The sequence below is a fragment of the Microcaecilia unicolor genome, chromosome 7 (assembly GCF_901765095.1).
Source record: "Microcaecilia unicolor chromosome 7, aMicUni1.1, whole genome shotgun sequence".
NCBI classification, from domain to species: Eukaryota; Metazoa; Chordata; class Amphibia; order Gymnophiona; family Siphonopidae; genus Microcaecilia; species Microcaecilia unicolor.
Genome location: NC_044037.1, coordinates 23,402,040 through 23,414,393, shown reverse-complemented (window position 1 = coordinate 23,414,393; position 12,354 = coordinate 23,402,040).

The window sequence follows — 12,354 nt, the reverse complement described above, 5'->3', positions numbered from 1 at the left end:
GAAAGAGAGATGGTTGTCTAATAACGATGCGCCACGCATACATTTAGGCACAGCATTTGCATCACGTTTTCACTGCTGCAAATGGCAATTCCTAAATTTATGTGCGACTCTCCACTTAAGTATGTATTCTATAAACCGCACCAAACTTTAAGTGATGCTTATAGAGTACCATTTACATGGATATTTTTCGTGCTGACGTTTTAGGCATCATATATGGAAAATAGCTCCACGTACTGTTAGATAGCCAGGTCAGGGCCATCTAGGTGTAATCATCAATTTTAATATAGCTTTAATAGTTGTCCTCTTTTAGGCCAATAATTTATTAGAAACTTAGATTAGGCACCTATTTTCAGCAGAACGTGGGACCCCAAAGGGGGTAATATTCAACCACGAGGGTCAGCATTTGATTTACATGTTGGCCATCGCAGTTTATGTCCAGATATTCAATATAGTTATCCAGATATCAGCAGGTGCTGAATATCTAGGTATATCTTGGGCGCTGACCATTAAGAAACTACAAACAGCCCAAAACACCGCTGCCAGACTCATATTTGGAAAACCAAAATATGAAAGTGCAAAACCCTTAAGAGAGAAACTCCACTGGCTCCCACTTAAGGAACGGACCACGTTCAAAATCTGCACGATAGTACACAAAATCATCCACGGAGACGCCCCGTCCTACATGCTAAACCTCGTGGACCTGCCTCCCAGAAATGCCAAAAGATCATCCTGAAAATTTCTTAATCTACACTTCCCCAGTTGTAAAGGTCTAAAATACAAACTTGTTCACGCGACCTCCTTCTCCTATATGAGTACGCAGTTGTGGAACGCACTACCAGCTAACCTGAAAGCAATCGACGAAATATCCAACTTTCGTAAATCCCTGAAGACGTACCTCTTCAATAAGGCCTACAAAGAGACCCCATAGCTTAACTAAACCACCTCACCAATCCACTCTAATCCGAAAATCATCTTTATATACCTATTTTATTAATACTTCTTTCCATCCTTAATCTCTTTGCATCAACAACTGTATCTGACATCCTGGTATGACACTACCATAACAGACCTCTGTAAGCCACATTGAGCCTGCAAATAGGTGGGAAAATGTGGGATACAAATGCAATAAATAAATAAATAAATAAATCCAGGTGCCAGCAATATTCAGACTGGTACTTGATAAGTAACTGGATAAAGCTAGGGCAGCCCTTTTGCTGTCCTAAATTTTTCCAGGCAGTCCCCAATCAGCGGAGTGAAAATCATTGCTGAGTAAGTGGAAACTCCTCCCAGTCTTCACTCCTAGCAGTTCCAGCCCTCCCCGGGAAGTGCCAAGGCAGTCTGTCTAGATTTTTAGTGGAATTATCTGGATATGCTGCTGAATGTATAAGTATAGACCTGGTAAGCGGGATTTATCTGGGTGAGATTCACTTCTACCTAGGTAAGTCCCTCTATATATCATCAGCTCCTAAGTTTTCATCTGAGAAAAAAAAAACAACATCAAATTTACATGCTGTAAACTCCCTCCTTCCACAGCAGGGCCGGGTCAACTTCCCCGGGCTCAGCACTCCACTCTCAGCCACAGCAAGTGAACACCTCCACAATGCAAGCTGGGGGGAAAAATCCCTTTTATTACAGTCCACATTCACAGTTTTTTTTTTTACATTTGTACCCCGTGCTTTCCCACTCATGGCAGGCTCAATGCGGCTTACATGGGGCAATAGAGGGTTAAGTGACTTGCCCAGAGTCACAAGGAGCTGCCTGGGCCGGGAATTGAACTCAGTTCCTCAAGACCAAAGTCCACCACCCTAACCACTAGGCCACTCCTCCACTCGCAGTTCATGAGCAAGTTTAGGTACACCCCTCCCTCCCTCAGTCTCAAACCTGGGAAAGTGGTCCCAGTACTTTAGGAGTCCTCTGTCCTCCCGGAAGCAATGGACAGGCTTCTCCTCTTTCTTCCAAAATAAACACTCAACAGCTCAATGCCGTCCTCTTCTCAGCCAGGAGCCTCAGTCCTTGAGGTTCCCTGCCAGAGCAGTGTTCCTCCCCCTGCAAAGCAACAAACAACCCTGTGGCCCCCCCACACACTGCCCTTTTCTTTATGCCAAAGTCACTTATCTGAACTCCTCCACCTCCATACCTTCCTCCCCACTGGGTGTAACAGCAGGTAGATCTGTTTCACTCGCTTCCCATTCCATGTCTTCCTCTCATCTCCCTCCTCTCTACTACTACTACTTAACATTTCTAAAGCGCTACTAGGGTTATGCAGCGCTGTACAATTTCACAAAGGACAGTCCCTGCTCAAAGGAGTTTACAATCTCGCCCTCCTCTTCAAAGACTCCAGAAAAACCGCCCTCTCTTTCTCACAGGTGGCAGGAATTATGCATTGATTCTTAAGCCAGGGGAACTGATTTCCCTGGTTCAGGCGCCCCCTTCTGGTAACCACTGCCTCTCCATTCCTCGCTCTGCTGATGCTGGCTCCTGGAAGGGGAATCCGACCCGGGGTTTGGGTTTTACCCCCCTCCCCTACTGGATTCTGGGTATGGTATTTCTGGCTCCAGTGACTTCAAGGGGAGTTCCCTGGATCATATCCTATTACAATGCCCAAGGCTGCCCAGTTACTAGTGCGTTAGTGCAGGAGTCCTTACCGCCACCTCAATGGGTGACGGTAAGTACCCCCCCCCCCTGAAATGGTCCCGTAAAAAGTGGGAACTTACCGCACAGCCATTTCATTTTTGGTTATTTTCACCTGCTGCGGTAAAAGGGGCAAAAGTAGAAGCAAAAAAATGGCTACCGCTGGGACTCTTTTACCGCAGATTAGTAAAAGGGTCACTAAATTAGGTGCCTAGTACTGAAAACTGTGTCTACCTTTAGCTCCCAAATTTTTTTTACCCTGCTCTATATCTGCTCGCTTATGGCTCACTTTACTTGCCGCACAGCCATTTCCTGCAGGAAGGCAAGACTTCCCTTTTATCAGCTGTGGCCAAAAGAGGCCGGTGCTTTTACCGCAGCTGGTTAAAGGGAAGTCTTGCCTTCCTGCAGGAAATGGCCATGCAGCAAGTAAAGCACTTGCCACGCTGCCATTTCGGGGGGGAGGAGGAAGCCCTTACCACCACCCATTGAGGTGGTGGTAAGGGCCCCTGTGTTAACCCGGCGGTAACCAGGCAGCACATGGCACTGCTCGATTACGGCCGGGTACATTCTGGCGCTACAAAAATTAATAAATTTTTGTAGCACCGGAAATGATGGTACATTAGCGGTGGGAAGGTACCGCTGGGCTGCTGCGATTGCCCAGCGGTACTTCCTGTATAGCGAGCGGTAAGCCCATTTATTAAAAGGAGCCCTTAGTCACTTGCGTTATAGAATCCTAATTTAGGAGCCTAGTGAAACCAAGATCCCAAATTTAGGAACAGATAGAAAGATAATTTAATCTATATTGGTATATCATATCTATCTATCTATCTATCTATCTATCTATCTATCTATCTATCTATCTATCTATCTATCTATCTATCTATCTATCTATCGTGGGAGATAACTATAGATACAGGTAGAGATATACAGATTGAAAATTACAGTGTTTAATTGGTGGGAAATGGTACACCATGTGACATCATGTTATTCTCCTATTTACTCTAATCAACTTCTCTCCTGACTCTCACATTTCATATTATTGATAATTCCAAACAGAAAATTGGGATGGAAAAAGAACTTTTTAAACCATATAAGTAATAAAGCAGAGAACAAGATAAATTAGCTTTAGAATTGGAGACAGTCAATTTTCATTTCCAAGCTGTGCTTATCTGAAAGAAATAATGAACTCCTGCCATGAATTCCAATATCTACATCTTCACAGCTTTGTAGCATTCAGACAGTGTCACTGTTTGAATTGGAAATCCCAGCTCTACTCCCTCGGCGTAGATGAATTACCAGTTCCCAATGCACAATTTCCAACCATTTCATGATGATATAACTTGTTGAGGAAGAAGAACATTTTAACCGAATGACAGATAAGCATTTAACATCTTTTCCTTAACCATTCAAGAATGGTTTTTCAAGACAGATTGCAAGTGGTGTCAGTTCAATTTTGGGACAAGTGACATGGGAAAAAAAGATGACTGAGAATTCCAGTAGTACTATCCAATGGTGTAGGGCAAGGACTTCTACTACTACTACTACTACTATTTAGCATTTCTATAGCGCTACAAAGCGTACGCAGCGCTGCACAAACATAGAAGAAAGACAGTCCCTGCTCAAAGAGCTTACAATCTAGTAGACAAAAAAATAAAGCAAACAAATCAATTAATGTGTAGAGGAAAGAGGAGAGGAGGGTAGGTGGAGGCGAGTGGATACAAGTGGTTACGAGTCAAAAGCAATGTTAAAGAGGTGGGCTTTCAATCTAGATTTTAAGATGGTCAAGGATGGGGCAAGACGTAGGGGCTCGGGAAGTCTATTCCAGGCATAGGGCGCAGCAAGACAGAAGGAGCGAAGTCTGGAGTTGGCAGTAGTGGAGAAGGGAACAGATAAGAAGGATTTATCCAGGGAACGGAGTGCATGGGAAGGGGTGTAGGGAAGGACGAGTGTGGAGAGATACTGGGGAGCAGCAGAGTGAGTACATTTATAGGTTAGTAGAAGAAGCTTGAACAGGACGCGAAAACGGATAGGGAGCCAGTGAAGTGACTTGAGGAGAGGGGTAGTATGAGTAAAGCGACACTGGCGGAAGACGAGACGGGCAGCAGAGTTTTGAACCGACTGGAGAGGGGAGAGGTGACTAAGTGGGAGGCCAGCAAGAAGCAGATTGCAGTAGTCCAAATGAGAGGTGACAATCTCTAAGTGCAGCCCAAATGTTGAGATTTGGTGACCATATTATCGAAATGAAAAATGGCCGGCCATCTTGTTTTGATAATTCGGTTGTATCTGCCGCTTCCCGGGGCTGGCCCCGGAGATGGCCGCTCTTATAGATGGCTGGCCCCATTCAATTATGCCCCTCCACGCGCCTTAGTAAAAAGGGCCCCAAAAATTCTTAGAGGCTAGTATTCAGTAGCTCGATATCCGATTAAAGTTAGATATCTGGATAATTTATGCTGCTGAACATAACCAGTTAAAATTAAGCACATAAAACTTTTCCAGTTACTTTAGGATTGTTTTGGGCAGCCTGTTAACCAGACAAGTTTATCTGTCAGGGTGAATAATAACCCCAGGTGTGGCATGGAAGAGTAGCCTAGTGGTTAGTGCAGCGGACTTTAATCCTGGGGAACTGGGTTCAATTCCCATTGCAGCTCCTTTATGACTCTGGGGAAGTCACTTAACCCTCCATTGCCCCAGGTACAAAATAAGTACCTGAATATATGTAAACCACTTTGAATGTAGTTGCAAAATACCACAGAAAGGCAGTATATCAAGTCCCATTTCCCTTTCTCTTATTTTTTACTGGATAGATGTCTGTCAACTCAGTTGCGGGGAAGGAGAATTTTTTTGAAATATATCATTTGTTTTAGTACTCCTGCAATTATTCAGATACCATGCAGCTGCAGGATAAAATGTTTTTAGATCAATTTTCAATGGATGGACCTGTTTGTATTGACGGTAAAGAGAGAATTGAGTTTCTTGGAAATTGCTCTGTTTACTTGCTGATTTGCCTTGAAGACCGTAGCAAATACTTGCACACAAATTTCAGCAGAGAAAGATATACCAGAAATCTTACAAGCAAGCACTTCGAACAGAAAGAATTAAGGAGCCCTTTTACTAAGCTGTGTAAGTGTCTACATGAGCCCAACGCGCGCCAAAATGGAGTTACCGCCCGACTACCGCGTGGCTCTTGTGGTCATTTCATTTTTGGCATGGTCCGATATGCACATCTGAAAAATATTTTGGGACGTGCGCCAAGTGGCGTTTGACGCGTATAGGTCATTACCGTCCATTCTTTACCGCTAGGTCAATGGCTGGCAGTAAGGTTGCAGACCCAAAATGGACACGTGGCAATTTTGCTTTTGCCGCATGTCCATTTTCAGGCGCGCTGAAAAATGGATTGGCGCGCGCCCAAAACCCGCACCTACGCTACTGCAAGCCATGTTTCAGCGCACCTTAGTAAAAGGACCCCTAAATTTGTTTTTACAGATGCAGCATAGAATATCATCCACTGTATGTGGACTATTTGGGGGGGCAGAAACCTGTAGTCTTGCTTCTTCAAATAAGCGCAGGGTTCGCTGTGGGCAGGCAATCTCTCATCATTTCTGCCAGGAAGAGATTCTCCATCGAAGGGGAGGGAGTGGGTCAAACAGACTGTCATTTTTGTCAGTGTTAATGGAAGCCTATGGAGCATGCTCATCAAATAAACAGAGATGAATGCTTAATGAGTTTTTTTGGCGCTGCGGATCACCCGGTGCTGTTATTCTGCATTGCATTACTTGTACATGACTGCACTATGTTTACTCGAATTGTTACTAAGAAAGAAAGTCATCTATCAGTGCGTATTAAGCACATTTGCATAACTCTTACTGTTCTCCTTTTTCAAATCAGTTTATTTAGAATTCACAAATAAAATGAAATAAGAGCGTGGGCCTCGCTTTTTCTATGCGGATGCTTGAAAATATCTATATTTTTTAAAAACCTGCACCCTTCTCCTCCACTGCTAACTCCAGACTCCGTTCCTTTTACCTTGCTGCACCATATGCCTGGAATAGACTTCCTGAGCCGGTACATCAAGCTCCATCTCTGGCAGTCTTCAAATCTAAGCTAAAAGCCCACCTTTTTGATGCTGCTTTTAACTCCTAACCCTTATTCACTTGTTCAGAACCCTTATTTCATCATCCTCACTTTAATATTCCCTTATCTCTTGTTTGTCCTGTTTGTCTGTCCTAATTAGATTGTAAGCTCTGTGGAGCAGGGACTGTCTCTTCATGTTCATGTGTACAGCATTGCGTACGTCTAGTAGCGCTTTGGAAATGATAAGTAGTAGTAGTGGTAGTCTTTGGAATTCCGGAATCTTGCTATTCTTTGGGTTCCGGAATCTTGCTACTCTTTTGGATTCCGGAATCTTGCTACCCTTTATCCTTATCCCTTATTTGTCCTGTTTGTCTGTCCTAATTAGACTGTAACCTCTGTCGGGCAGGGACTGTCTCTTCATGTTCAAGTGTACAGCGCTGCGTACGTCTAGTAGCGCTTTAGAAACGATAAGTAGTAGTGGTAGTAAATCAAAGGGTTTAGATGCCGTGCAGAAGAGACCCCTGCTCATTAATTTTAAAAGTGGTAAGAAGTGAATTAGCTTTTGCCTTTACTGCTAGAGAAATAAAAATAAAAGACACATGGAACATAACATAGTAACATAGTAGATGACGGCAGAAAAAGACCTGCATGGTCCATCCAGTCTGCCCAAGACAAACTCATATGTGTATACCTTACCTTGAATTTGTACCTGTCCTTTTCAGGGCACAGACCGTATAAGTCTGCCCAGCAGTATTTTTTCTCCCCTCCCAACCACCAGTCCCGCCTCCCATCACCGGCTCTGGTACAGACCGTATAAGTCTGCCCTCCCCTATCCTAGCCTCCCAACCACCAACCCCTCTTCCCCCCACCTGCTGTGCCACCCAATTTCAGCTAAGCTTCTGAGGATCCATTCCTGCTGCACAGGATTCCTTTATGCATATCCCACGCATGTTTGAACTCCGTTACCGTTTTCATCTCCACCACCTCCCGCGGGAGGGCATTCCAAGCGTCTGTGAAAAAATACTTCCTGACATCTTTCCTGAGTCTGCCCCCCCTTCAATCTCATTTCATGTCCTCTCGTTCTACATACTGTACATAGCTGTACATATACTGTACATACATAGCTGTACATGCATTTGCATGCATAATCTGCAAAGGTGTATCCCAACAGACCCGTGGAAGTGCACCGTAATTCTGTCAGGGCTCCCATATCATCACGTGAGGCAAATCTTATACACTGGACTATGAAGATCAAGAAGTCAAGAGAACTTTTCACTGTATATTTTTTTTTTTTATCGCTGCCGAGCTGTGATTATAGTCTGACAGCGCTGAATGTTTATTTTATTTTATTTTTACTGCTGTGCAAATATGGTAATAAGACCATTACAAAAAAAGTAGAAGTTACAGCAGCAGGTGCCTGTGGCAGAATCAGCCAGAGATGCAGCAGAGGCTGTCAGTTCTCCTCTAACTAGCAGCCTGGGATGCAGCAGCTGGAAGCTAATTAATGGCCAATGGGGTGTGGCTGCAAAGTGGAAAGCCTACTTGAGAAACAAAGCACAGAGCACAGGAGAGAAGAGAGAAGCTGCCTAGGGGACTAGGAATGAGAGGGCTGTGTTTCCTACCCCCTTGTCCTGCAGGCACTCCTACCCAGTCAGATTTTGAGGGCATCACACGCTGAATATGAATGAGATAGATTTGCACACACTGTCTAGTTGATATTCACCGTGGCTGTCCAGAAAACTAGACTGCTTAAATTTGTTTCCAGGACCAAGTAGGGTAACGCTGCAATAGTGGGCTAGAGGGGATTTAGGGTAACAGTTTCAGAAACATCAAGAAAGGGTTTCGGCTCTTCACAGAAGACTGATATTATCTTGCTGCACCGTATATGCCTGGAATAGACTTCCTGAGTTAGTACGTTAAGCTCTGTCTGTTACCATACTACTACTACTACTATTTAGCATTTTTATAGCGCTACAAGGCATACGCAGCGCTGCACAAACATAGAAGAAAGACAGTCCCTGCTCAAAAAGCTTACACTCTAATAGACAAAAAATAAAGTAAGCAAATCAAATCAATTAATGTGTACAGGAAGGAGGAGAGGAGGGTAGGTGGAGGCAAGTGGTTACGAGTCAAAAGCAATGTTAAAGAGGTGGGCTTTCAGTCTAGATTTAAAGGTGGCCAAGGATGGGGCAAGACGTAGGGGCTCAGAAAGTTTATTCCAGGCGTAGGCTGCAGCGAGACAGAAGGCGCGAAGTCTGGAGTTGGCAGTAGTGGAGAAGGGAACAGATAAGAAGGATTTATCCATGGAGCGGAGTGCACGGGAAGGGGTGTAGGGAAGGACGAGTGTGGAGAGATACTGGGGAGCAGCAGAGTGAGTACATTTATAGGTTAGTAGAAGAAGCTTGAACAGGATGCGAAAACGGATAGGGAGCCAGTGAAGCGACTTGAGGAGAAACCATATTCAAATCTAGGCTAAAAGTCCACCTTTTTGAGGCTGTGTTTTAACTCTTAACCCCCTATTCACCTGTTCAGTACCCACTTCTGATTCCCTAATCACTTATTTGTCCTGTTGGTCTGTCTTGAATACATTGCAAATTCTGTTGAGCAGGGACTGTCGCATACATATGCCTGCAAATTCTGTACAGTGTGACTAGAGTTGTGCATGCAAATCTGGGTATATTCTGATTTGCGTGCACAACTCAATTAGTTAACAAGCCAATCAGCGCCAATAATTGGATGTTAACAAGCAATTATTGGCACAAACTGGCGCTAATTAGAATTTAAGTGCCCTACTCACTGAGGGGCCCTTTTACAAAGGCTTGTAAGGGTGTCCAAATCGACATTAGCGCCCTGCTACCGCATGCCTCGGCAGTAATTCTAGATTTGGCGCAGCCTGAAAAGACGCGGTAGAAAATGTTTTCTATTTCTACCACGTGGTGCTTATCCAGCGGTAGATGGTCAGTGTGCCCTTACTGCATGCCAACCGCCTGGGTAGCACATGAGACCTTGCCGCTAAGTCAATGGGTGGTGGTAAGGTCTCAGGCCGAAAATGGCCGTGCGCTGGTTTTTATTTTGCCGCGCGTCCGTTTTCTGGCCCCTTAAAAAGGGCTCTTTTTTCCAGGACAAGGTAAAAACTGGCCCAGCCCGTGCCACAAAAGATGCACCGGCACTGGCGCAGGCCACTTTTCCCGCAGCTTAGTAAAAGGGCCACTGAGTGTATTCTATAAAACAGTGTGTGCATAAATTCTACTAGGCAGATCTCAACAGTGGACATGGCCATGGGAGGAGAATGGGTGTTTCACGGGCATTCCTAAAATTTACACGCAGTGTTACAGAATAACCCGTTCCGCACCTAAAGTTAGGCGTGGGCATTTACGCCAGATTTTCATCGGTGAAAATGACTGCGCCTAAATTTTAAGTCAGTAGATGGCGCTACGCATATTCTATAAACCGCACCTTACTTTAGGCACGGTTTATAAAATACATGTAGATACATTTACCACTGCGCCAAATATAGAATCTGGACCATTTTATGTACAGCACTGAGTACTTCTAGTAGTACTATAGAAATGATAAGTAGTAGTACATGGACTGAGGAAGACATGTCTAGCATGGCAACCAGCTTTCTCAAACTCAGCCCCTACCAATTGTGATCTTCTTCACTCCTTTCCCAGGATATGCTAGGGTTTATTTGAATTTAACACAAAAAAGTGCAGGCTGTTGCATCCAGGGGCGTATCTGCATGGGGCCACAGGGGCCTGGGCCCCCCCAGATTTCGCCCTGGACCCCCCTACCGCCGTTAACTCTCCCCCGCCTACCGCCAACCCTTTCCCCGCCTACCGCCGTCACCTACCCCGAGGTCCGCTCCTGCCAGCTTTTTAAACTATTACTTCAGCTGGCGGGGGACCCCCAACCCCTGCCAGCCCAGCCGAAGTCTTCTTTAACTTCTTCTTCCTCGTGCTGTTAAAGCTGCATGATGCATCCTTCCAGTTGGACGGAGTTTGATGTCACATCACGTTGTATGGACGTCAACGTGCTGCGACGTCAAACTCCATCCAACTGGAAGGATGCATCATGCAGCTTTAACAGCACGAGGATGAAGAAGTTAAAAAAGACCTCGGCTGAACCAGATGATCAATGTGGAATAATGATTTAGATAAATAATAACTGGGGATAATCGGGTTAATACCATGTTTTCTTTGTTTGCTGCTGTTTAAATTGATCTCCTTGTCTTGTTTCACTCTCCCTATTTATTTTGTGGTCTAAGAAAGAGAAAGATTGTATAAAATCCATTCATCTTGTTGAGATTGTTTTCTTCTAATATTGTTTTAATGTACAATCATCTCTGTTTTACTGTTTTGCAAGTGATCCTTGTAAAATGAAAAAATTATAAATAAATGATTTAAAAAAACAAAAAAAAAAAGACCTCGGCTGGGCTGGCGGTGGTTGGGGTCCCCCGCCAGCTGAAGTAATAGTTTAAAAAGCCGGCAGGAGCGGACCTCGGGGTAGGTGACGGCGGTAGGCGGGGAAAGGGTTGGCGGGGGAGGGTTAATGGCGGTAGGGGGGAGGGTTGACGACGACGGCGGTGGGGGGGGGGGGTTATAATGTGCCCCCTCACTCTAGCCCCTGCCCCCGAACCTCAGATATGCCCCTGGTTGCATCATCGTGATATGTCATGAGATTGATAAGGGCTTGATGAAGGAACGCACAGGGCATGGCAAAGATGTCCTTTAAAACCAACTGGCATGTTCTGCCATTTTTATGTCTAAGCTTGAAACAGCAGGGCAGGACTGCGATACTGGGCATTCAGCAAACCCATCGGTCCTTTCCCTATCCCTGTATCCTGTGTCTGCTTCTGCTGAACAGGTTACAGCTCACAAGCTTTCCACCCTTAATGACCTTGGCTCCTGAAGGTATGAAATTAGGCCTTCATATAAAGACCGAAGTGATTCAGAGGAAGCTGACAAAAACGGTACAGGGTTTGCTCCAAAAGACATAAGAGAAGAGACTGGAAGACCTGAATATGTATACCTTAGAGCAGTGGTTCCCAAACCTGGTCCTGGAGGCACTCCAGCCAGTCAGGTTTACAGGATATCCACAATGAATATTCATGAGAAAGGAGTGGCCTAGTGGTTAGAGCACTGGTTTTGCAATCCAGAGATTTTCATGCAGAAGAGGCAGTGCATGCAAATCTTGCTTATGAATATTCACTGGGGATCAATATTCAGCCTGTTAATTCAGACCTGTGTATTCAGTGCTGGGCCATATACAGGCACCAGAATGGAATATATAGGTCTCTGGCAGTACCTGGAGGTTATGCGGGTATGACCGATATTCAGTACCAAACCTGCTACATGCCCAGTTAGCTATACGTGCCCAAAATTATTCCCAGCATCATACACAACTAATATATCTTTAGCTACTTTGCAAAACAAATCATTTTTATAATATGGATCCTCAGATATAACAACACAGGTACTGCAGAATCAACTTATCTTAAGCAGCCGTCATTGATCCAAAATAATTTTTCAAGAATTTTTTGTTTAAATATCATTGCAGGAAAAAATAAAGCTACTTAGCCTCAAATTTCAAAAACTGTCAGAGCTGTTGCTTAGTATGGAGTGAGAAGAATTGAATTGAACCTCTTCCCTG